Source organism: Halichoerus grypus, chromosome 8, assembly GCF_964656455.1.
Source record: "Halichoerus grypus chromosome 8, mHalGry1.hap1.1, whole genome shotgun sequence".
NCBI classification, from domain to species: Eukaryota; Metazoa; Chordata; class Mammalia; order Carnivora; family Phocidae; genus Halichoerus; species Halichoerus grypus.
In genome coordinates, this window is record NC_135719.1 from 20,038,620 (window position 1) to 20,064,757 (window position 26,138).

At 40.8% G+C, this 26,138-nt stretch overlaps 1 long non-coding RNA gene across 2 annotated transcripts in view; it reads left to right on the forward strand.

Annotated features, from left to right (window-relative positions):
• The first annotated feature begins 205 nt into the window (after positions 1-205).
• Positions 206-26,138, forward strand: part of LOC144382855 (uncharacterized) — a 38,424-nt gene continuing 12,491 nt past the window's right edge. The window contains exons 1-2 of one of the 2 annotated variants that reach the window (XR_013450298.1): positions 206-436; positions 1,777-1,863. This is a non-coding gene — a long non-coding RNA (uncharacterized LOC144382855). The other variant, XR_013450297.1, reaches the window with a different exon arrangement.

The window sequence follows — 26,138 nt, forward strand, 5'->3', positions numbered from 1 at the left end:
ACATCTTCCTTTTCTTTCGAGCCAAGCCAGAGGAGTGCGTTATGAGGGATCTCTTCCTCTTCGCTCCGCGGGGGCCCAGGACCAGCCGCCCGCAGAACCAGCGGCCGCAGCGGCGCCGGTTCGGTGGGAGGTGGAACCAAGGGGACGCGCGGTCGCCTCCGCCCCCTGTAGGCGGGGCTGGCGAGCGGGGGCCGAGGAAGTCGGACGGCCCCGGAGGTGCCCCCGCCCCCGCCGCGTCCCGGCTGCTCCTGCGCGTGCGAGCTGCCGCGGCGGCGGGTCCCGGCAGGTGAGGGGCGCGCCCGGCCGGTCGGCAGCCCCCGCGACGCAGCCTCGGACAGGTGAGGGGGGCGCCGGGCTCAGCTGGCAGCGCGCGCGGAAGGGGCGCGGGGGTCGCCCCCTGCTCTCTTCCGGGGCCGGGCGTCTGCTTGCCACCGAGGTGAGGCGTTGGGGAGCCTGAGGTTCGGGATAGGAATTCAGTGGAGCTCCTTCCCGGGAGCTGCGGGTTGCGGAATCCAAAAGGTGTGCCAAGGTCGGGAGGCCGAAATCCGAGGCGGGTGGTCCTGGAGAGCGCACGGAGGGCGGGCGGCTTGCCCCAGGAATTCTTGGCTTTTTAAAGGGCACACCTTTGATCCCCTCGGGGCGCAGTGGAGTTAGTCACCGCCACCGGCCGGACTCTTTCTGCAGAGGTGAGCCCCTCATTTGTGTGGGATTTGATGCGCTCCCTTCGTGGAGACCTGGAGGTTCAAAAACAGAAACAAAGGACGTTATTGACAAAAGGGTTATTCCATCAAGAATATATAATGATTATAAATATGTATGTATCTTTCTACAGAGCCTCAAAATATATAAAGGAATATTGAGTCTTCCAATTCATGAATATAAAATATCTCTCCATTTGATTAGATACTGATTTCTTTCATCAGAGCTTTGTAGTTTTCCACATGTAGATCCTGTTTAGATTCATATAAGTATTCCATTTTTTGATGCTACTTTCAATAATATTTTTTTTTAATTTTAAATTCCAGTTGTTCATTACTGGCATACAGGAAAGCAGTTGACTTTAGTATATTAGCCTTGTTACATGTGCCATACTTGCTTACTATTGCCAAGAGTTATTTTGTAGATTCCTTGGGATTTTCTACATGAACTATTAGGTCATCTATGAATAAAGATTGTATTTCTTCCTTTTCAATCTACACACCTTTTTTTTTTTTTTTTTTTTTTTTTTTGTCTTATTGCACTAGTTGAGACCACTACTACAATGTATAATAGGAATGGTGAGAAAAGACCATCCTTGCATTGATTCCAAACTCAGGGGGAAAGCATCCATTTTTTCACCATTTAATATAATGTTAGCTGCAGGGTTTTCATAGACAATCTTCATCAGGTTGATAAAGTTTCCCTCTACTTCTCGTTTGCTTAGAGTTATTATCAAAAATGGTTGTTGGATTTTGTCAAATACTCTTTCTACATCCGTTGACATGATCATATGATTTCTCTCCGTTAGGCTGTTGATATGATGGATTACATTGATTGTTTTTTTATTGTGAAATCAGCCTTTCATAACTGCAATAAACCCTACTTGTTTGTGGTGTATAAATATTTTTACCCATTGTTGGATTTGATTTGCTAATGATTAGTTTAGAATTTTGCATCTGTGCTCATGAGAGTTATCAGTCTGTATTTTGCCTTTCTTGTAACATCTATCTGGTTTTATTATTAAAGTTCTTCCTTTTTTTCTTTCTCCCTCTCTCCCTTCTTTGCATCCTTCCCTAGGGGCTCCTTCTCAGAGACGTCTGCATCTGGCTGCTAGTTCAACTGTACTGCACTGTTATACTGAAGGTCTGTCAGTGTGGTAGCAAGGTATGGGTGAGGGAAAGCATTTTATAATCTTATGGGTTATTTTCAGCCTTTTAGTGGACCTGTTTATCTGGGCTATGGATGTTCACAAGTGTTTCTTCAGAGGTATAATTCCCCCTTCCCCTTCCACATGGCTTTGGCGAAACAGAAAGGCAAGTGGGAGTTGAAATGGGAAAAATTATTTTCTCCATCTGAGATAAGGCAAGATGGATATAGTTTTTCTGCCCCTTGGAAGGCAGCGCTATGTTATAGAGCCCTCTTGGAGAATATGTCACAATAAATAATCTTTCCCTTCCCCTTCCAAAGTCACAAAAGGGACTTTGTGACTGTGAGAATCTGATGGAGTTCCTCGAGGTAAACTTGAGGGTTTCTCCAAGACTGAAGCAGCCAGGAGTTTTCCCTCTCACACCAGTCCACACTCAGCTTCCAGCAATTCATCAAAATTACCATGATGTGTTCCTACCAGTTTATGACTCCAGCAGGTCGGCTCCAGGTATGTATACCTCAGCTGTGACTCCCTGCATTGGCTTTTCTCCCCAGTTTTGGAATGGCAGCTTGTCCTTTGATCTCTGTTCTCTGAGGAGCCCAAGAAAAGTCATTGATTTTGGGTTTGTTCAGTTTTTTCTGTTGTAAAGATGAGAGTGACATCTTCTAATCTCTTTACATGTCAGAACTGAAACCAGAATTTATGTTTTTATTTTCATTCAGTTCAAAAGACTTTCTAAAATCCTTTAATTTTTCTTTGTTCTGTGGTTTATAAAGAAGTGTGCCATTTCATTTCCACATATTTGGGGTTCTTTCAGTTTTTTTTCCTGTAAGCTAATTAAATTCTATTGTGATCAAAAAACATACTTTGCACATCTTGAACCATTTCAAATATATTGAGACTTATTTTATGGCACAGAGTATGGTATATCTTGGTAGATGCTGCATATGCAGTTGCAAACAATGTGAATTCGGCTGTTTTTTGGTTGCAATATTTTATAAATTAGGTCAATTAGATCAGAATGGTTGATAATATTATTCAAGTCTTCTGTAGCCTTACTGATTTTCTGCCTACTTGTCCAGTCAATTAGAGAGAGACTAATTATGGAATTGTCTGTTTCTCCTTGCAGTTCTATCAGTTTTTGCTTTATGTATTTTAAAGCTTCATTAGTAAGTGCATAAGTATTTTGGGTTGTTATACCTTCTTGATGAATTGGCTTCCTTATTATTACAAAAAAACTTTTATTTCTGGTAATATTTTTGCTTTGAAATTTAGTTTGTCTTATATTAATATAACCACTTCAGCATTATCTTTAAAAAAAAAAAGATTTTATTTATTTGAGAGACAGCGAGAGAGGGAGCACAAGCAGGGGGGAGGGGCAGAGGGAGAGGGAGAAGCAGACTCCCTGCTGAGCAGGGAACCTGACACAGGGCTCAATCCCAGGACATTGGGATCATGACCTGAACTGAAGGCAGACACCTAACTGACTGAGCCACCCAGGTGCCCCAACAGCATTATCTTGATTAAGCTTAGCATGAAATGTCTTTTTCCAACATTTTAACCTATTTGTGTCTTTATACTACTATACGTACTTTAAAGTAAGTTTCTGATAAGAAGCATATTTGGGTCTTGCTTTATTTATCCAATCTGACAATTTCTGATCTGTAATTGAGGTATTTACACATTTCACCTGCAATATAATTATTAATATGGTGGGCAGAAATCTACCACCTTGCTATTTGTTTTTTAATTGTCTTGGCTATGATTCATTTCCTTTTTCCTCTTTTTCTGCTTTCTTTTGGATTAAATGAATATTTTTTATGATTCCATTTTCTCTCCTTTTTTGTCTTTATTAGCTATAACCCTTTGTTTTGTTATTTTAGTGGTTGCTTTATGATTTAGAGTATATCTATAGTATTTTTAATAAGTTTATTTTTTAAAATAATCTCTACCCCCAACATGGGGCTCACACTTATGACCCAGAGATCAAGAGTTGCATGCTCTACAGATGAGCCACCCAAGGACCCCTATCATACACATTTTTATTTAATCACAGTCTCATGTCAAGTGACGTTATATGCATTCATGTGTAGTATAAGAAACTAACAACAATATACTTCCATTTCCCCACTCTTAGCCTTTTTGGTTTGTTTATATGCATTGTAAATCTACATATGTTATCAACTTCCCTACTACATTGTTTAAGCAGTCTACTACCTTATAGAAAATGAAATATTTTTAAAATCCTATGTATTTACACTTATATCTTAGTCAATTTAGGCTGATAGAACCAACTACCATAGACTGGGTGACTTACAAACAATCGAAATGTATTTCTCAGTCTGGAGGCTGGAAGTCTGAGATGAGGGTGCCAGCATGGTTGGGTTTTGGTAAGAACATTCTTCTGGGTTGCAGATAGCTGAATTCTCCTTTCTCTTCACATGGCAGAAAAAGAGCAAGCTATTTCCTGGCCTATTCTTATAAGGGCACTAATCCCATTGATAAGGGTTTCATCCTCATGACTTAATCACCACCCAAAGGTCCCACCTCCAAATATCATCACATTGGGATTTGATATCAATAAATGAATTTTAGGGGGTACATATTCAATCCATATCATTCAGACAACATTTCTGATTTTTTATTTTTATAGATTGATATTTCTTTGATATTTTTTCCCCTCTGCCTGAAGAATGTCCTTTAACATTCCCTATAGTGCAGGTATTCTTGTGGGGAAATTTTTCAGATTTTGTATTTCTGGAAAAATCTTTTTTTACATTTGATGCCTCCATTATATTTCTACTGGATAGTGCTGTGTTCGATATATGTCCCATATCTTTTTTTTCCCCTTGTTTTTCGCCTTTTTTTTTTCTTTTGGTCTGTCAATCTTGATATTTTTTACTGATCTGTTTTTCCATCTATTAATCGTCTTTTCTGCTTTGTCTAATCTTCTATTAAACCAGTAAGTTAAATTTTACTGTCAGATATAACATTTTTGTCAGTTTTAGAAATTTACTTTAGATTCCTATTCTCTGATGAAATTTTCCATCTTTTCTTCATTTTAAAGAGCATTTTAATCATAAGTTATTTAAAATCAATTATCTGGGCGTGCCTGGGTGGCTCAGTCAGTTAAGTGTCTGACCCTTGATCGGCTCAGGTCATGATCTCAAGGTTGTGAGATCCAGCCCCACGTTGGGCTCTGTGTTCAGCATGGAGTCTGCTTAAGATTTCCATCCTCTCCCTCTGCCCCTCCCCCTCTGCTCACATACTCTCGACATCTCTAAAAAAAAAAAAAAATCAATGATCTGGAACTCTTTGGTTGTGTTTCTATGTTCTTTATAAAAAATATGATTTTGTATGTCTTTTGGTCATTTAGTCCTGTTTTAATTGTCCTAGTAATTTTTAATGGATACATGACACTGTAGATGACACAATACAGAGGCTCTTGATGATGTCATTTTCCTCCACAGCAAGAGAGAGATTTTCTTCCAGGGACCATATAGGGACAGTGGATCACCATAATCTAGTTGCTGTTTAATTTTAGAGTTTTGGGGTTGGTGTATTTCAGTTTTGAGATTATTCCTAAGCCATGGTTAATCTTCTAGAGTGTGGTCTTTCTTCCAAGTCTGTGCTTTTATTCCTAGTTCATGGTCCTTTGGGAATCTCAACTGAAAGTCTAGGCTATATTCTAAAGCTCCTCCAACTTGTTAGGAATTGAAATCCAACCATAGTCTCCCCAGCAACAAGCAGCTGCTAAAATTTCTGCTGTACTATTTGGCTTCCCAGATGTTGTAGTTGGCAGGACTTTTGGACTCTTACCCTGACACATTTAGCATAGGAATTAACCAAGGATTTCGATGGGAATTAGAGATTTGGGGGACTTCTCTGTATTTCCCTATTCTCTGGGATTTTGTCCCTCAAATCCCAACCAATGTGGCAGTGTGGCACTCTGCCAACTGTATCTTTGCTCCAATAAGTGAACCACTTTCTGCTTGGCCTCTATTTCCTGTACAGAAAATAGGGAAATGTCTTCATGGGAAAAGCCAGGATAAATGTGGAACCTTCTGTGTGCTTCTCTCTTCTAAAGGATCACAGTCATCCAAGTCTCATCTCTGTTAGGTATTCTTCAATGAGTTCCAAGAGTCATCTCATACGTAGTTGTCAGTGGGAGGTTTAGTTTTATTCAGTCTAATCCACCTGTCCCAGAACCAGAACTCTGCAATGCTCATTATGTTTTACCTGGTAATTTGAAGTGTCTTATATTGGAAACTGTTTCTCTGAAATTCTAGTTTGCCATATTGCCTCCAAAAGACTTACATCTGTAATAAACCATGGTACCTTAAGAGATCCATTTATAAAAATTAATGTGCAATCCATCTTTTCCTCTTAAATTTCTAAACTATATTTAACCTCCACTGCCAGGTACTTGATCTATTTAGTTGAATTCGAGTCACACATGTTTTCATTTAATAGCCTATAATTTTTAGGAAATCAGAACAAGGACAAAAGAGTGTCATGTGGCACAGTGAAACCTGAGATTAGAGTCAAACTGGACTGATGATGTGGCCATTTGCACTTTTTTAGCTAAAATTTCCTCATTTGTGGGGTGCTTGTTTGGCTTAGTTGGTAGAACGTGTGACTCTTGATCTCAGGGTTCTGAGTTCAAGTCCCACATTGAGGATAGAGCTTACTGAAAAAAATAAAATAAGGGGCACCTGGGTGGCCTCAGTCCATTAAGCATCCGACTCTTGGTTTCAGCCCAGGCACGATCTCATGGTCCTGAGATCGAGCCCCATATTGGGCTCTGTGCTCAGCATGGAATGTGCTTGTCTTTCTCCCTCTGCTCCTCCCCCCACTCATGCTCTCTCTCTCTTTCTCTGTCCATCTCTCTTAAATAAATAAACAAATAAAGAAAGAAATAAAATCTTTTAAAAATAATAACAAATAAAATTTCCTCATTTGTAAAACTTTTCTTTACCTTTCCTTAATTATAGTTTCCTCATTTGTAAAATGAAAATAACACTTAATCTCTTTATGTGTTCTTGTCATGGACAGGCACTAAGATGTTTACAATAGCGTTGTCCATGGGGGCACAAATGTTTAAAACAGAGTAAAGGCAAATTTTTCATTTAAAAATTGTAAAACCCTTTCAGTAGGGTTCTGGCTGAATAAATTATGGTGTATCCACACCATGAACTAGTGTGCAGTCATTAAAAAGAGTAGCGAGGCCACTTGACTTCAGAGACTTATTCTGAGATATTAAATGAGAAAAGAAAGATGCAGACACGTGAATATAATTTTTAACTATGTAATTGTGTGTACACATATCTACACATATCTATATTCCATTGAAAAAACCACTGAAATGCATATATTATGTTAACATGGGCTTCTGGATAAGGGAAGGTGGGAAGGGGAATAGGGTTGATACAGAAGAAAGAGAAAAAGACAAGAAAAGGAAAAATGGGCAAATAAAATTTATTTCAAGAAATGCATGTATGCCATAATCACTTTTATATATTTTTTTAAAATTTTATTTCTGTTTGTTTATAGGAATAAGTTAATTTTTAAGTGCTGACTTTTCAACTTTAAAGTGTAAATTTAGTATCATGAATGTAAGTTCTTTAATAAAACACTTAAGTCATGAAAGGCAGTTAGAGTTGAAGGGGTAGATCCTTAGCTTGAAGATCTTCCAAGTGCAAATTATCACATTTACTAACAAAACAATCTTGATTCCTGTGCCAAGATCTCCTGCTAGGCCTAGTAGACATCCTAGCTTGACAGAATCTGGCTTTTATTTCTGGTATTTGTAATACTCATTTTAATGCTAAGGTCCTCCATATGCATTTTCATAATACAAAGGCTGATAATTCATGCCATGTATCTCTTTATGAAATAAGTTGAATGAATAATTGAAATTTATTCCTTGGTTCCAAGTAAAAGGTTAGCAAAAAAAAATAAACTATCCAAGAGTGAATGTTCAGTGTGTGCACGTAAGTATAAATTTAGTTGAATCACTAAATTGCACTTCCATGAAATTGTACTAACATGCCCTTACTTGCCTAGCTCTTCCTAGTTCTTTTCCCACCCTCACAATGTTTTGCAAGTTTCAAATCGTCGTTCAGATGAATAATATTCACAAAAGAACATATCTGCCACTGAACTTTTGGAATTTCTAGATTGCCTAGTCAGTCGGAGGTTTTGTGTAAAAGACCAGGTGTGAGCGGGGAATGATGTTCATGCCCGAGAGGTCAGGCTATCAGCCCTACCCTGCCAGCCTTGAGGGAAGATATCACATAACTTACACACCTAACCCATACTACATTTATTTGTGCTATTTATAAATGTCAGTAGGGACCTAAGTCCATGCTGGAATTTGCTAAATGGCATTTGACCTCTTGATCCAAAGTGAATGGCTAAAGATTTGGTATTATGTGCCCAAAGGCTAAAGATGTATGACGGAATAATATGTGAGCTATTAAGGGAACTGATTAATCACAATTGTTAATAATTACCAAACACTTATTATGCATGAGTTGCTCTTGGTGAAAAGCCTTGTGTATAAGAATGGACTTAATCCTCAAAGCCCTCCTAGGAAGTAGGAAGCATTATCCTTCTTATTTTACAGGTGGGGAAACCGAGGCACTGGAAAATTAGGTAAATTCCCACTGATAAAATGCAGAACTAAGATTGAACAGAGTTATTTGAGATCCACATGACATCCTCTCAACCACTATCTTATATCTGTTTAAACCCAGAGTGCCCAGAATGTGTGCTCTTCTCTTCTGTGCAGAAATTAGGCCCCTGTGTTCTTGTGCAGTGACCAGCACATGGAGAGTCTCGGCTTCTGTGGTAACAGGTCAAGAATTCAAGGATGAGACACAGATTTGAAGGTCCACGTTATGGTAGAACTGGGTTGTCATTACCTGGCTTTCATTCCTTCTTTATGTAAAGAGAGTTTGGGGTTGGGGGTGGGCACGTGGTGAAGGGGGACAAAGGATAGGATGGAAGAGGGATGTAGGGAGAGTAAGCTGTACACCGAAATTTGCTCTCAGCGCCTGGCAGCTCAGGGGCAAGAGAGAAATAAAGAAGATCCTCTGGGAACTTACATGTGTTAACAGTGAGACAGACAGACACACTGCGTCCCAGATGGAGTAGGAAAACAGAAGTCTCTGAGACACTAGGAGGACCCCTGGGAATGTGGACAGCAACTGAAGTGGCAGGTGGGGCATAACATACAGGCAGTAACATGGATCCTAGAAGGCCCACCCTCAACACCTGATAGATGTCATTCAGATCTCTTGGCTCAGAATGTATTCCAAGAATATCTTCCCATGAAACTTCCAGAGTGGCAGCAAGGAGCTAGCCTGCTTGTGGGACATGCTGGCAACAAGAACAAAGTGTTTCTCTTTTCCCTGCCCTGCCACTGTGACTCCAATCAAGAGTCAGCAGGAGAACAGAGGAAAAGCTTCCGATGAAATTTTGAGCCCGACTGTGATTGATTTGATAATCCTGAATTAACCCCAAATTGCTACCTGTAATAGAGAATATTTGGAAGGTGACCAAAGAAGCTGTCTAACTCACCACAGCGACTCCAAGTAACCCTATTCACAGTATCCCTCCTACAGCGTTAATATCTCCAGCCTCTCCCCCACTTTCCTACAATAAGGCTCCTTAAGTAGAGGTCCTATGTTCTTTTAACTCTTTGAAACAAATTGGTGAACTCAGATAATTTCAGCTATATTTACTTCCGAATTAGGAAAGAATTCAGTAAGGTCCCTTTCCAGCGCTACATTCTTGGAGTCTGAGAGATTTTTTAAAAGCGCATGCATGCGTGTTTGTATGTGTATGTGGGAGTTGGGGGGGGGTAATCATAAAATCTATTGCTTTGACAATTTTCCTCTGACTATATGAATTATATGAAATATTTTTCAGCCTCAAAGCTAGGAAAAAAATATTATCTAGAAACCGATAAACTTTCTCCTAATAGTCAATAGTTTACATATAATATTTGACATTAAATAATAAGAGGTCCTCAATCAACAAAAATGGGGGGGAATGTTCTAGAACTGCTGGACACTATCTCTCTTAGAGAATGTCTGTAACATATAATTACATTCTACAAGGTGTTGATAGTGGTTTGATTTGGATAGTTGATGGCTTAGGAAGGAGTCTACCAAACAGTGCCACAGACTATAAACCACAGCTCCTAAAAACATCAGTTGTACTAAGGAGAACTACTAAACTGTTTTGCTCAATGATCCATCCCGTTTTATGCCAACTCGTTGATCTTTGTAATCAAATACCATTCAGGTTAGTCTGGCCTGAGCTGGAAGCTTAGGAGTAAATTAATATGTCATGGACTGAGTTCTTAACAGTGATGGACTTACTAATACAGACTTCAAGCTAATATCTATTTTCTAAACAGTTTAGAGAGTGATGATGAAATATATTAGCAGCTTCCCCCAAAAGGAGGTGTTCTGATAATTCTGGAAACAATGTTAAGAACAACATGGAAGGGGATGAAGATGAAACTATTGGGGATTGGTGGGAAAAATATATACCCCCTATCAATTTAAAGGTTGATGCTTATAGGATGCAGAAGGGTCTGTTATAGATACTGTGTAGGGAGATTTTTAAAAATAAAAAGTAGGCCAGAAACATGTATGCAAATGAAAAGCACTATATCTAGGAAACTGTGCGGGGAGTGGGGAGAAGGTCCTTATGGACATAGTCCGTTTCAAACCTTTTCCACTATGGACATTGGGTTCAAGAAGGTCAAGCATATAATAGTTCGTCTCTTTCTATTTCCCTTAAAACAAACAGTCAAGCAGGATCTCAAATCATCTACAGTGTCATCTGTGTGGTTTATTGGTGTTATTGGAACAACATAAACTGGAACATTGCACGTAGGAGGGATATATTATCAACAACATATCCATAACACCTAGGACTGCCTAAAACCATGAATGCATATTTCCCATTGTCTTAATTTCCTCTTGTCTTGAAACTTCCTTGTTAGAAGTTCACTGAGACTGAGTCCATGCTTTTTCTGAGGCAAGCGGTTATTAAAATGTGCAAAGTAAAAAGGTAAGCACTAATCACTCCAACTAAGAACAAGATGGGGAGCATCCTGAGAACAATTAGAAATGAGTTTGAAAAAGGAAAATATATCATGGTAGATGCCTTTTCCCCCCAGATAACACCTATTTATTTAATTATTTATTTTTAAATATTTTATTTATTTATTTGTCAAAGAGAGAGAGAGCACCAGTAGGGAGAGTGGCAGGCAGAGGAAGAAGTAGGGAGAGGGAGAAGCAGACTCTCCACTGAACAAGGAGCCTGATGTGGGACTAGATCCCAGGGTCCTGGGATCACCACTGAGCTGGTGGCTTAACTGATTGAGCCACCCAGGTGCTCCAAATTACACCTCTTGATTCAATCCAGTGCTTGGTAGAATGACGGACAATTTTGAACAACTGCACTGAAGCCTCTGTCTTTAAAAAAAAAACCCTGTGTCATGTAGCTTGTCTTTAATGTGGAACAGGGCAAAATCGCTTCCTAGTCTAATTCTCCAATTATAATTTAGTGTAAAGCCCCAAATTTGACAAAGATCACCATTTTGCAGTATCATAGGTTTTGTTAACAGATGAGAAAAATGTCTGTCTCTGGAAAGGGAGGAGTGGTATATTCTCATTTCGTAACATATATTTCCTCATAGAATTTAAGGACTATACTCAGCTTATGTATTAAATTCAGTTGGTAAAAATTCATTGATAGTCCATTACTATTGGTGAACTGCAGTGTAGGGACTTCAGGAAATCCTCCCAAACCCCTGCTTGCTGGATACTTCTCTCCCCTCCCTCGTTTCAACTTCCATCAAAAGTGATTCATTATAAGCAGACATATTTATCTTCCAGCTAATCCCAAATGGTTGGAATAAAGAGCTTGACACCAATTTTAAGCTTTTCTTTTTTTCCTCCCCTAATCATTTATTGTGGAAGAAAAATAGCCCTACAAAAATGGGTTTTTTACTGCATCCTCAATAAATCCTACATGCATTTCTCTTATTCTCTGTCCACTGCAAACATGCCTCTATCAAGATTAATACTAAATTCAGCCCAAGGCTGAGCACTAGATTTGAGCAATGACAAATTCCTCACATTTCCCCACAGATCTTTTACTTTTTCTGCTAAGTTGTGAATTTCAGGCTTGCCCTCAAAATAGACGCAGTGGAAAAGCATTCCTATCACTGACTGTAAGTCATTATTTTTGAACCCTGACACATTGATACATCTCAGCTTTTTGTGTTATTTGATCTTTCATCCAGCTAATTTTTGAACTTTCTAAAAATTTAGATCATTCATAGTTGAAGTCCAATCTTGTGTCTTGAGAGGAGAATAGAGAAGGATATAAGTAAGTTTATATAAGTAAGTTTTAGGTCAGTTGTCCCCAGATTCTGCATTTTTATCAGTAAAATATATTTTTTAAAAATTAGAAGATGAAAATGGGACGCAAACTCGAACGTGTCAAGTACAGACGTGCACTCACATAAAAAAAAAAAAAAAAAAAATCTCTACCAGCTACTGTTTCTTCAATTTCAGGATAAAAATCTCAGGATGAAAAAGTTTTTTAAAATGAATCGTTTGCTTTATGTGAATTTTCTTATTTTGTTGGAGATTTATCATGTATGTACCACTGTCTGCAGCTTTGCTTTTGGGACAATGGCATCAGGCAAAAAAAAGAAAAAAAGAAAATAGAAACTTCTGTCCACACAGTTCTAAAACGGGGATTAGCTGACCTGGCCTGTGATCCCAGCAATTTTTTTGATAAATAAATAACAATTCTATGGGATTGTCATTTGGGTCAGGAGAATCATTTTCCTTTCAGAAGCTCATGAGTTCATTTATATTGAAAGATCATCATAGAGATCAAATGAGACTGTGAAGCATGTCACTGATTAAAGGGACAGACTTACTAATAAGTATATACCGCTTGACTACGAGCCAGAAATTGGAGATGAAAACGGTTTTCAACTAAATTCTGATCATTGCCATCCAGGGTGCATAGAATTATTCTGGACGTTTTAATTTATACATATTTTACTAAGTTAATCATGAACCCAAAACACTGAATCACAGAGAAGCCCATTATAAGAAACATTCTGCCTCATTCCAGGTACAAAAATCACATTCACCTTTTGGGATTCACACTTTGCTTTTGAAAAGATAATTTTCCTCATTCTTGGCATCCTCACTATGACCTTGATTTTTTTTAAGATTTTATTTATTTGAAAGGGAGAGCATGAGCAGGGGTGAGGAGCAGAGGGAGAGGGAGAGGGAGAAGCAGACTCCTCACTTAGTAGAGAGCCCTGATGCGGGGCTCAATCCCAGGACCCTGAGATCACGACCTGAGCTGAAAGCAGATGCTTAACCGACTTAGCCACCCAGGCACCCCTATGACCTTGATTTAGAAGGCTATTTTTAGGTGACGAAGATTTCTTGGAGAATCTCTGTACTATTCTGTACTTGGACTATTTGAGTGAGGCCAAAGGCTGCCCTAAGAAAGTAACCATAACGTGTTGATCACATTTTATTCAAATTAAATGAATTCTGTAAACAGGTGCTAAACATGAGTCAGTGTGGGGGACACCTTCCCTTGTTTTTCATTCTATCTGTTCTGTTTGGAGAGAACAGCTTCCCTTGTTCTATGCCCTTTTATTTGAGAAATTGTCTCAAATTCTTCTCCACTCAGGGATTTGAGTTTTCTTTTTGGGTTGCATTACCTGTGTCTCCGTCATGCCTCACCATAAAGCCATGTGTGGTCCACTGAGTGGTCAGGCTAGCCCTGGGACACTCTCCCTGGTTGTGCTAGTCTAGAAAGACTACAACCCCTCAGGTGCATAACGGCATCTACGAAGTCAGAATTTAATCTCTGAGTTTTTTAGAACTAATTTTAATTAATTAGTTAGAATGCATGGGCCTCGTTGGACCTGCTAAACAGTGACCAGATATTGTACATGGTAATTTATGTTGGGGATGGGGAGGGATACCTCGAGTGACTCCAGATACTGAAAGGTTATGCAAGTGCATTAAGTGGTGGAAATGCCATGTAATACCATTGGAGGATGGGGGGGTCAGTGCATATGCATGCCCGTTCCATTTCTAAATGGAATGTTTTAAATATTCCAACTGCTAATTTTTGATCCTGGTTAATTGTGATCTACCCCCCATACACACAGAGAGTCCCTAAGTCCCCCCTTTTCCCATTGCACTTAACATTTTGTAATACACTATATGGTGTCTCTATTTTAGCTGTTTCTTTCTTGAGTCTCCCCTCACCCCTTAGCCTTATAATTAAACTACATGAAGGAAGGGATTTTTGCTTGTTTTATTCACTTCTGAATCCCCATCGCCTATGTAAGTGCCAGACATGCAGCATGCATTCAAATATTTACGAATGGAGAGCTTAATTCTCTCCCCCATCACTATACAGATAATCAGCTTTTAATGTGAGATTTTATGTTTGTGTTCTCAGCTTGCAGGGCACTTAGGATCTCATTGGAAAATGTTCAGGTGAGGATCAAGACAGATATGGCCCATATCTGGAAGAGGATTTCCATCTAGCAATGCTGTGATGCAAACAATCATTGTGTTCTTCCCAACTGAGATCTGTTCTCTTCACTGCATGTCAGGCAGACCATATGAACACCAATTACAGTTTGCAATAGAAAGGAACACTTTTGTCATTCCTGAGCTCAGGCAACTTCAGTATTCCATGTAAGTATACTATATTGCTGGATAACATATTTTAAATTAAGATATTTGGCATTCTAGATGTAACCCACGACGACCATAGTGGCCAATTCCTCAAAATGCTTGAGACTCACAAGGGTGTCCTATTGACAAAAGACGGAAAACAGATGGAAAAACAGACTTGCAGAAACGGTAAAGTATTTCTCACCAACAGACTCGGTAAGCAGCCTTTGCTGGCTCAGGCACCAGCATCTAGAATATAATGATAAGTCGGCTCCACACACAGCAGGTCCCACAAACTATGGGTCTTTGGATTCACCTGTACACATACATGTTAATTTGGCCAAAAAAATGTTGGCCTCATTACACTCACGTCAACATGTCAAAAATCTACTGAATTCAAGTCAAAATCTGGGTTACTGGCAGCTCTTGGACAATTAGGAGGCCTGGCAATATTGGGCAGGTATTCCCACAATTCCATTAGTGATAAATCTTGTGCAATTCATCCTGGCCGCGCCACTACTGAACCTTTTTTTTTTTTTTTCCATTTTGTTCTCGCAACGATATCGCCTGCTGCCTGGTCTATATTTTTAGAGTGTGATGTTGACTCTATTCTTAATTTCTGCTGAAGTTCCAATTACATGCTTATTAAATTACTTCGGCAGAGCGCGTGACTCTTGATCTCAGGGTTGTGAGTTCGAGCCCCACGCTGGGTGTAGAGATCACTTCAAAATAAAATCTTAAAAAAAAAAAATGAACACATATTTAAGGGGCGCCTGGGTGGCTCAGACGGTTAAGCATCTGCCTTCGGCTCAGGTCATGATCCAAGGGTCCTGGGATCGAGCCCCCCGCGTGGGGCGCCCTGCTCAGTGGGGAGCCTACTTCTCCTTCTCCCTCTGCCCCGCCCCCCTGTTTGTGCGCCTGCTCTCTCTCTCGCAAATAAATAAATCTTTTTTTAAAAAAAAGAGTAAATCAGGATGTGGTAAGGACAGAATGGTTGAACAAACTATTAATTTACAGCAGCAGCATCCAGGCACCAATTCTATGGACCGGACAGTAGGGTCCCAGAGCCATGTACCTCCTTCACTGAGAAGTTGCCACGATACCTCTGTGGGAAGGAGGGTATCTCAGCTTGGAATCTGTCGCTCTCCTTCTTTCACTGTTTTGCTCTGATGATTCCTAACTTGGGCCCCACATATTCCACGTCCCATGCTGCCGTCTTTGGAGTGCTCCTGCACTTAATCGGGACCGTTGACACTAACCTGTGGCAGAAAGAGAGGGGTCTCTACAAATGCAACAGAAGTTGTATATATTGGTACAGAGATCGCTGCACTCCATTTCCACAGCTCTCGCTGTCTGCGCTGAACTGCCCCTCCTGCAGGAGCTTCTGTCTTCTAGAGTAAAACTTGCAGGATGTGTGATGCAGGTACTTGTCACTCTGGAAAAGCATCTTTTTGCTTTGTGTTCTCCTGGCCTTGGATCTCTTTCTGTGCCACTCTGTGCTGCACCAAGTCATGGAAAAAGCAGTTTCCGGGCTGATGGCAACCCCCCCCCCCAAAATACAAAAATCAAAAGATTTTGATAATTTTTATCTCACAAGTAAATTTTTGTCTCCTTCATCCAGATCCCAGAAGATTTTTTTTGTTTTGCTTTTTGGTTTTTGTTTTTGTTTCAGATCCCATAAGATTTGGCTGTTCACCCGTATCGGTCTGCTGTGTGTAGGCTGCGCTTAGTGATCCTAAAGAACATAGTGCCATGAGCCCGTTTTTCTATGATCCACGTGGATGTATGAACACGGGCATCCCCAATGCGGTGGTGTGACCCACACATGCCTCGTCCTTCAGAGACCTTCTGAACTCACAAGGGAAATAGATGATTGCTGGATGGGATTGAACCAGCATGAGCAAAAGGAGAAACAAGCAGTTTATTTTATTTTTTTTTAAAGATTTTATTTATTTGACAGAGAGACAGCGAGGGAGGGAACACAAGGAGGGGGAGAGGGAGAGGGAGAAGCAGGCTTCCCGCCGAGCAGGGAGCCCGATGCGGGGCTCGATCCCAGGACCCTGGGATCATGACCTGAGCCGAAGGCAGACGCTTAACGACTGAGCCACTCAGGCGCCCCTGGTTGTTTTGTCTTCTTAAAGGACATTTTTACCACCATAAAATTACCTTATTTATCTCTTCTAATATTCTTGGAAATTTACTTTGTGGGATACTGATATACCCACTCTGCTTTGTTTTTCTTTTTTTTTTTTGTTTTGTTTTGTGTTTTAGTGTTAACATAGCATATTTTTTCATCCTTATTTTTAATCTATTTGCATTGTTATAGAGATCATTTCTGCTAGGCAACACAAATGTGGGTCTTGCTTTTTTATCCAATCTGACATTTTGCTTCTTAATTGGAATGTTTGGGCTCTTTACTTGTAATGTAATCATTGATATCATTAGGTTTAACTCTGTTTTCTTGTTGTTTGTTCCATATTTGTCCCGTTTGTTTTTTGTTCCCTTTCTCTGTTGTTCTATCTTGTTTGGAATTAATTAAATGTAATTTTGGGATTCCATTTTATCTCCTTTTTGGCTCATTAGCTGAACCACTTGTTTGGTTATTTTAGTCATTGCTTTAGGGTTTGCCCTACATTTATCACAATCTCCCTTCAAGGGACATGATACCACCATGTATGCTATAAAGCCTGTAATGGTATGAAACGCTTGCATTTCTCCCCTCCTGATTTTTGTGCAACTGTCTACATTTTCCTTAATAATTAGATTGAGCAAAGGTAAAGTTAAGAAGAAAGAAAGAAAGAGAGAGAAAGAAAGGGAGAAGAGAAGGGAATAAAGGAAAAACGGAAGGAAGAAAGAAAAAGCAGAAAGAGAGAGCGAGAGAGAGAACAAAACAGCTTTAATCTCTTCATGGCAATTCCAAAACCCAAGAAGTTCTGAAAACCAGAGGCTTTCATGACATGTTTTACAGCAATACCTGACCTAATCTGAATTGATTTGGTGGCAAAGCCTGACCCAAAGTGGCATGAGGCTGCTTGGAGTCTTCATGACTCTTCGTGTAATTATTCACAGATTTTGCTACAGAAAGCTGCGTGGGAAGAGTGAGCGCAGCAGGCCTGAGACTGCTCCCCCTTAAAAAGGCCTCTGCATGATTGGCTCCTGACTGGCATCTGGAAGCTTGCATTTTGGGAGGGTTGCCACCATCCCTGACTCATAACAGTGGCTTACTATGCTAAGCTGTTCATAGAAACAATGTGGCTTATGCTGCAAACCTGTTTCTCCTTCTGGGAGTCTTGAATTTTGGTCTGTGCAAGGTGGAGGGTGTTTATGTGTCGAGTCCCCAATAAAAACCCTGGGCGCTGAATGTCCAATGAGCGTCCGTGGTAGACGCCATGTCACATGTGTTGTCACAATATGTAGCTGGAGAGATCAAGTGCATCCTGTGTGACCCCGCTGGGAGAAGGCTCTGGAAGCTTATGCCTGGTTTCCTCTGGACTTTGTCCCTTGAGCTTTTTATCTTTGCTGATTCTGCTTTGTGTCCTCTTGTTATAATAAATCATAGCTATGAGCATGACTATATGCTGACTTCTGCGAGTCCTTCTAGCAAATCACCAGGTCTGGGGATGGTCTTGGGAACCCCTGACAATGAAGTGAATGTGACTGATTGTAGGGCACTACTCAGGAATTCACTGGGATTGTTACATAGCATACGCTATGTGCCCTGTATAACTTATCTAATATTTCCAAAGTTCTGATTTCTTTTTTTTTTCTCTAAAGTGTGTATGACCTGTGATTTTGGATAAAAGATTGTGTAACTGTATCCACAAACACACATATGGTAAAATATAAATAGTTTGCATGTATAACTCGTTGGGAAGTTCTTATGTACTACTGATCTTTGCCAGGTAAGATCAATCATGATGCCTTAGACTAAGATGATAATGATGGAAGGTGCTAGGAATAATAATAATAATAATAATAATAATAATAATAATAATAATAGCTAACATGTCTTGAGTTCTCATGCCCAGCATCAGACACTATTTGCAACCTGTACAATAACTCAGCAAAGTAGGTATTATTAGTATTCCCCTCTTTGTTGTTGTTGAAAATAAACTATGTCTCAAAGAGGTTGCGCCATGTGACCAACAACGTGAAGTTCAAAAGGGTGGGAGACAGGGACTTCAGCCCGAGTGTATGTGGATGGATGCCTGCGCCCCAATCACAATGCCACAGGGAATGACTCTGCTCAGCACAGAGCTCATTTCTCTATTTTCTTTCATTAGGGCTTTTCCCCTCACTCACAGATTCACTTCTGGGATTTTCAAGAGTCTGTGCCTCAGGCTTGTTGACAGAATTACAGGCAGACTATTTGCTTCCCTCAGTGAGTGCTGCTAGTTGGCAGCAGAAAATGTGCTTTTGTGTTCCCTCGCTGGGCTTCTGTTCCTTTACCATGTAATCACTATCATATGTTGACTCCCATTCACACACGTGACCTTGTATTTTATTAAGTAATATCCTGAGTGCAGACAAAAGCAAACTTTATCAATCCTACTAAAATCCAAAAAAAAAAAAAAAAAAAAAAATGCACAGAGGAGAGGAGGAAAAATAGGGAGTCCGAATGGAAGCTAGAACCCAGGTCACAAACAAGGCTAAGACCAGGCAGGCCAGAGAGAAAGGTTTAACATTTGGCTGACTTCCACATGGCATATCCTTAACGCTCCAGGCTCATGGCTCTCCGAGAAAGCTACACTCGGGAGGACATTTGTAGCTGGTAGAAAAATGTAACAAGGGACCTACAGGGAAAGGCTCACAGCTGAAGAGACCCTTAACTAAGAATCAAGAGATCTAGGTCCTATCAGTGGTGCTTCTCCTTCCTTGGGGTGTGACGTTGGGCATGTCATTCAGCTTTTCTGAGCCTCAGTTGTTGCTGGCCACAAAATGGCGTTGTTCAGCATCACCCCTGACGTCCCCTTCAATGTAAAAATTCACTGATCATCCAAAATAAACATTCTGGGTCAAAATAGGTTTCACAAGAGGTATCTGAAGAAAGAAAAAAAAAAAGACTATGTTGTCAGTTAAACATTCTCCTTAAAGGACTATTATGCTTAAAGTCAATATCTGTAGTGGAGTTTCAAGAGGCCTTCCTATCCTCATTCTCTGACCCGTATGCTTAATCTCAAAATGTCCTCTAATCTCTGTGAGGTTTCAGAAGATCTGAGAGAACAATGCCAGAGACTTAAAGTTCTTTTTTTTTTAAGATTTTATTTATTTATTTTTTTGAGAGAGAGAGAGAGAGCCAGCACACAAGTGGGGGAGGGGCACAGGTAGAGGGACAAGCCGACTCCACGCTGAGCGAAGATCCCCCATACAGGGGCTCAGTCTCACAACCCTGATATCATGACCTGAAAATCAAGAGTCGGATGCTTAATCGCCTGAACCATCCAGGCTTAATGTTCTAGGATGCAGCAAGTTCAACCTGAATACATTGAATTTCAACTTTCTTCCTTCAGGAATAGATTATTTTGTCCCTACTAAGGAGGTTTTGAGCACATTTCAATGTTTAAGACTGCCTACTGCTTTTTGTTTAACGGTGGCGCTAGGGATTATCTCAAAAGACACAGGAGACAATAAATACAGGTAAGAAAGCGCTGGACTTGGAGGAAAAGGAGAGGCCTTGGGATCTAGATCACTGCTCCCTAACTGTGTGACATGGACGTGCTCAGTTGAGGTCAGGAGAAGGGACAGTTCTGCTTCTCACTGAGCTGTAGAGATGAAGGAAATGGGATGCCTCAAGGGGCCCATGTGTACGTGCAGTCCACAGAGTGGGTCCCGATACGTTCAACACAAATGTCTCTGAGCAAGTGCTACTCGGGAAGATCTGTGCGAGAAGGTATTACCACTGTGTTCAGTTGTTTGTCCAGAAGGGGATGTGTTCTAGTTTGGACGCTATGATGGTTAAGTTTATGAGTGACCTTGACGGGCCACAGGATTAAACATTATTTCTGGGTGTGTTTGATGTTTGATTAAACATTATTTCTGGGTGTGCCTGTGAAGATGTTTCCAGAAGGGATTAACATTTGAAAAGGTGAACTGACTAAAGCAAATGGCTCTGTGCAGTGTGGGTAGGCATCATTCAACCCAAACTCTTAAATGTCTGAATCTCTCTCTGTCTGACAGTTGAAGCTGAGATATCTTCCTGCCCTCAGTGCTCCTGGTTCTCAGACCTTCACACCTGACCCAGAATCTATACCACCAACACTCAGGCATTTGAACTATTCCATGAGCCAATTCCTTATAATAAATCATTATCTATCTATCTGTCTATCTATCTATCTATCTATCTATCTATCTATCTATCTATCTATTATCTATCTCCTATTGGTTCTGTTTCTCTGGAGAACCTTGACTAATACAGGCACCAAGAAGGAAGTAAAAGTTTATAACTTCAGAATAATAGACCAAGTAATGATTTAAGGAGTTGTTAATAATGGTGATATTAATAAACGGTAGGTTAAATGTATTGAATGCTTAGAGTGTATACTTTGGTGCTTAGTACTCTGGCTACATTAATTCTTTGAACATACCATAATAGTATTTGTACTAAGCAGATGAGAAAATTGAGGTCCCAAGGAGTTAAACCTACTCAAGACCACTCAACAGTGAGTGGCTAAGCTATATTTTGAACCAGAGTCCAATTCTAGAGTCCATTTTTATATACAAAGCAAGCAGTCAACATCATAGCAGGAATAGCTTTGGGAGACAATCATCTATGGAAATTTATACATTAAAAACTTGATATTTAGAACTTTGGGGCACCTGGGTTGCTCAGTTGTTTAAGCATCTGATTTGATCTCAGCTCAGGTCTTGATCTCATGAGTTGGAGCCCCACATTGAGCTCCAGGCTGGGCGTGGAGACTACTTCAAAAAAAATCCTAAAATTTTGAGCATTGAGAAATCAAAAACACAAGAAACAACAAATGTTGACAAGGATGTAGAGAAAAAGGAACTCTCGTGCTCCTTTGGTGGGAATGAAAACTGGTGTAGCCACTGTAAAAAGCAGTATGAAATTTACTCAAAAATTTAAAACTCTAACTATCCTATGGCCCAGTGATGACACTACTGGGTATTTACCCCAAAAATACAAAAACACTAATTCGAAAGGATAGATGCACCCCTGTGTTTATTGCAGCATTATCTACAATAGCCCAATTGCCTATCTAGAGATGAATGGATAAAGAAGATGTGGTATACATATACAATGGAAAATTATTCAGCCATAAAAAGATTGAAATCTTGGGATGCCTGGGTGGCTCAGTCGATTAAGCATCTGCCTTGGGCTCAGGTCATGATCCCTGGGTCCTGGGATTGAGTCCCCCACTGGGCTCCTTGCTCAGTGGGGAGCCTGCTTCTCCCTCTGCCTGCCACTCCCCCCGCTTGTGCTCTCTCTCACTGACAAATAAATAAATAAAATCTTTAAAAAAATGAATTCTTGCCATTTGCAATGACACGGATGAAGCTAAAGAGTATTATGCTAAGCGAAATAAAGACAAATACCATATGATTTCACTCATACGTGGAATTTAAGAAAAAAAAATGAACAAAGAAAAAAAGAGAGAGAGAGACAAACCAAGAAACAGACTCTTAAGTATAGAGAACAAACTGATGGTTACCAGAGGGGAGGTGGGTGGGGCTTGGGAGATACAGGTGATGGGGATTAAGGAGTGCACTTATCATGTTGAGCACTGAGTAATGTATTGAATATTTGAAGCATTATATTGTACACCTGAAACTAATAAACACTGTATGATGATTTTACTGGAATTAAAATTTAAAAACTTAATAAAATTACGGAAAAAAACCCCAACTTTGAGCATTGAGAGATTCTATAGATCTACAAACTATCCTGAACAGCAGGAAGCTAAATCCCAGGACAAAGAGAACCTAGACAGAAAAGAACATTTTAGATAAAATAGCAACTGTTCTCTTGTTCTTTCTGGTGAAAGGTTAGCATTCCCTCTTATTAAGGAGTAATTGGATGTCTGTATCAGAACTTCACTATATAAAGCCATTTTATGGTGGTTGATCATAAAGTGAAAGAATGTGGGTTTGGTTATCTCTGATGAATACTTTAGACATCTTTTTTTTTTTTTAAGATTGATTGATTGAGTGATTGATTGAGTGATTGATTTATCTGAGAGAGAGAGAGCACACAAGTGGGGGAAGGGGCAGAGAGAGATGGAGAAGGAGAGAAGCAGACTCCCCATTGACTGTGGAGTCTGACCCGGGGCTTGATCTCACCACCCTAAGATCATGACCTGAGCCGAAATCAAGAGTAAGACCCTTAACTGACTGAGCCACCCAGGTGCCCCAAAATCTTTAGACATCTTTGCATACATCGTCTTCAAGATCTTTTCTTTTTTTTTTTTTTTTTTTAAAGATTTTATTTATTTATTTGACACAGGGAGAGAGAGAGAGGAATCACAAGCAAGCAGAGTGGCAGGGAGCGGCAGAGGGAGAAGCAGGCCTCCCGCAGAGCAGGGAGCCCGATGTGGGAATCGATCCCAGGACCCTGGGATCGTCACCTGAGCCGAAGGCTGACGCTTAACGACTGAGCCACCCAGGCGCCCCTTCAAGATCTTTTCTAAGTGAAATATAGATCAGGATGTGACAAAATTTTCTGTGCAGTGCTAGGTCCAAGTATGCTCAGCGCTATGGCCCATATGGTCTCCCTCTAAACAGCTGTTGGGCTCTGCTAGCCTAGTGGGACATCACCCATAGACCATTCATAATTAGATGGGCATGGCTGTATCCCAATAAAACTTCATAGGTGGCAGGTCATTTGCCAAACCTTGGTACGTAGCTGGTATCTGTGTTAGGTAAAGCAACCAGCGCATCTTATTTTGCTCTGGACTATCCCAGCTTTATCACCGGAAGTCCTACATCCCATGAAACCCTTCATTCCAAGTTGATTGCCATGAATAAGTTGACTTACAATCAAATTCTGAGACCTAGAGCACTCCAGATATAACAATCATCCCTCTCCCCGTCCTAAAATCGCCTTTGCCAAGCTTATATCTGTCAGCATAGAGTTATAAATTACAAGTGCATTCAGTTAACCCCCACATATTATGCATGCACAAGGGACAGGAACCAGATACCAATTTTCTTTTACAACATTTGCTTCCATAAAGGGACTTCCCACTTCCTCCCACTGTTGGTCCCATCTTCAGACAAAAGTACAGACTGAGTGTTGGCAAGGTGTCTGGGCATCTCCGGAGATAAAAGTGAAATTATAATAGAATTGTCATTTTGGACTAATTATTATGATTCCATGTTAGAGCAAGCCCCAGGGGGTCTGCTGAACTTCAGTGGATAACCAAAGGAAGGAGTCTTCAAGGAGTGCAGTAATACAGAGGAAAAGGAACCCCAAACAGAGCACTAATTGGCTGTTTTCTTGGCAGCTTCAGCCAGCTCCAGCCTGGGCTTTTAAGGAGGATGTGTTAGGAATTACGGAAACCATGATCTCTCTACTGTCGGGAAGGCTGGGACACACCAGGGATGCAAATAATAGGCTGATGTTCATGGTATTTGGAGAGAAAATTGACACCTCCCATTGCTACCTATGTAGTCTTGGCCTTGGAGAAGTCCCTGAGTCCTTAGGCTTCAGAGTCCCCATCTTCCAAGCAGGAATAAAAGCAAGCACCCCATAGAGTTCTGTTGAGAACTGGAGGTGACATTCCTCATGAATTTGCCTAATTTAGGAATGTGTCATTATACACATGATCTGACTTGCCATGAGGCTGCATCCTCTGTGGGGTTCTGCATTTGGGGAACACACCCTGTATTCGTGAGTGAGGGATGGTATCCCAGAGGTTATTACTTTTATGTTAAAAGCTAAAGGATGATGAGTATTTATTTAATTAAAGTAAAAGGAATGAGATGTAAATGGATTTGGGAGAGGGAAAATACTTTGTGAAACTATGGATATAAGAGAGTCAAGACAAGGAGGGAGAGAGACAGACAGAGAGAGAGAGAGATCCAAAGAAGTGAAAGAAATCCCCCACAACTGGGGAGGGAGGGCCCGTGGGGCAGAGCGGAGAGAGGTGTTTGAGGAGGGGTTAACCTGGACCAGACCATCCAGGCTTTGCCAAACACACTGAGGGGCAGCGCTGTCCTGAGGGGTAGGGGTCTTCATAGCGGGTGCAACATTTAGGTTTTTAAAAATTATTTTTAAAAGATTCTTGCTCTCACTACAGAACGGAAAATGTCTGTTGATAGAAGGCAGCAGCAGTGAGGGGTAGAGTGTCGGGTGTAAGGGTGAGGGAAGAAACAGGATTCAGAGAACCGGACCCATAAGGAGGCAGTTACGATCGTCCGGATGAGAGGCAATGGGCTGTGGCTGGGGTGATGTTCCATGAGAGAGTCCAGTGGAATCTCTGCCTGGGTCAGAGCCCGGGATCACTAGCGCAGCAGAGAAAGGCACGGGGCTAATGGAGGCAAGCAGTGAAATTTAAATTGGAAGGAAACCAAACTGACCCACAGTGGACCCAGAAGAGCAACAAAGTGGGAGCCAAAAACACCTGTCCAATTTTAAAGCATATTTAAAGTCATGCGTGCAGTTGGCGTTTGCTATTTCCTGGCCACCCGATATCCATTTATCCAAAGTCTGAGGGCGATCTCTAATTTCTTTCTGGACGACCACTCCCAGATCTTCATTCAATGGCCCTGTGCTTCCTGTGGTGTTGATTTCACTCCTGGCTAGAAGGAAGGACAAGAAGCTGACCCTCTGCTCAGCACTGCCCCCAGATCTGTGCAAGTAGGACCCTATCTTGGGTCCTGCTTCAGCCTTCCTGCATCATATTCATCTGCACTGTGGAGAATACACTGAGCCCAGTTGATATGCCCAACAGGACCCCCCACTTCCCATTTTTGTCCATGTTCTAGATCTAAGTATCCAGGATCCCAAATGACCTGCCTAAACATCTCTACCTGCTTCCAAGTCACATGGTGGCCTCTTCCCTCTCCTGAGAGCAGACAAGGCAGCTGGTATGTGCTCACCTGGGTGGTTAATAGCTAGCTGTTTGTGGCATTGTGGACCAAGTAGGGATGTGCATGCCAGAGTGACCACATGTGTACATATGGCTCCAGGCTAGAGCCAAGAAAAGAAAGAGAAATCATCAGGCCGTAGGCCAGAGGCAAGAAAGGAAAGAGAATTCATCAGGCTTTGGACTACCCTTTTCCATGATGCCCATATTCCAGAGCAGGCCTCTAAGGAGTCTGAGAATTCTAAATGCAGACCTTCCTCCCAGGTTATTGTTAAAGTATATTGTTAAGAAGGTAGAATATATTTTATTTAACATATCATTTGATTTATAATTTTAAAATAATTTGACATATATTATAGGGGCCTCTACTTATAATCTTGCTCTAGACCCCTCCAAAAGTTAGGAATTGGTCCAGCCTGGCCAATCAATGCAGAACATCATATTGACTGTGGTGACAGGTTAGGGTTTAGGGAATGTGTCCGGGGCTAA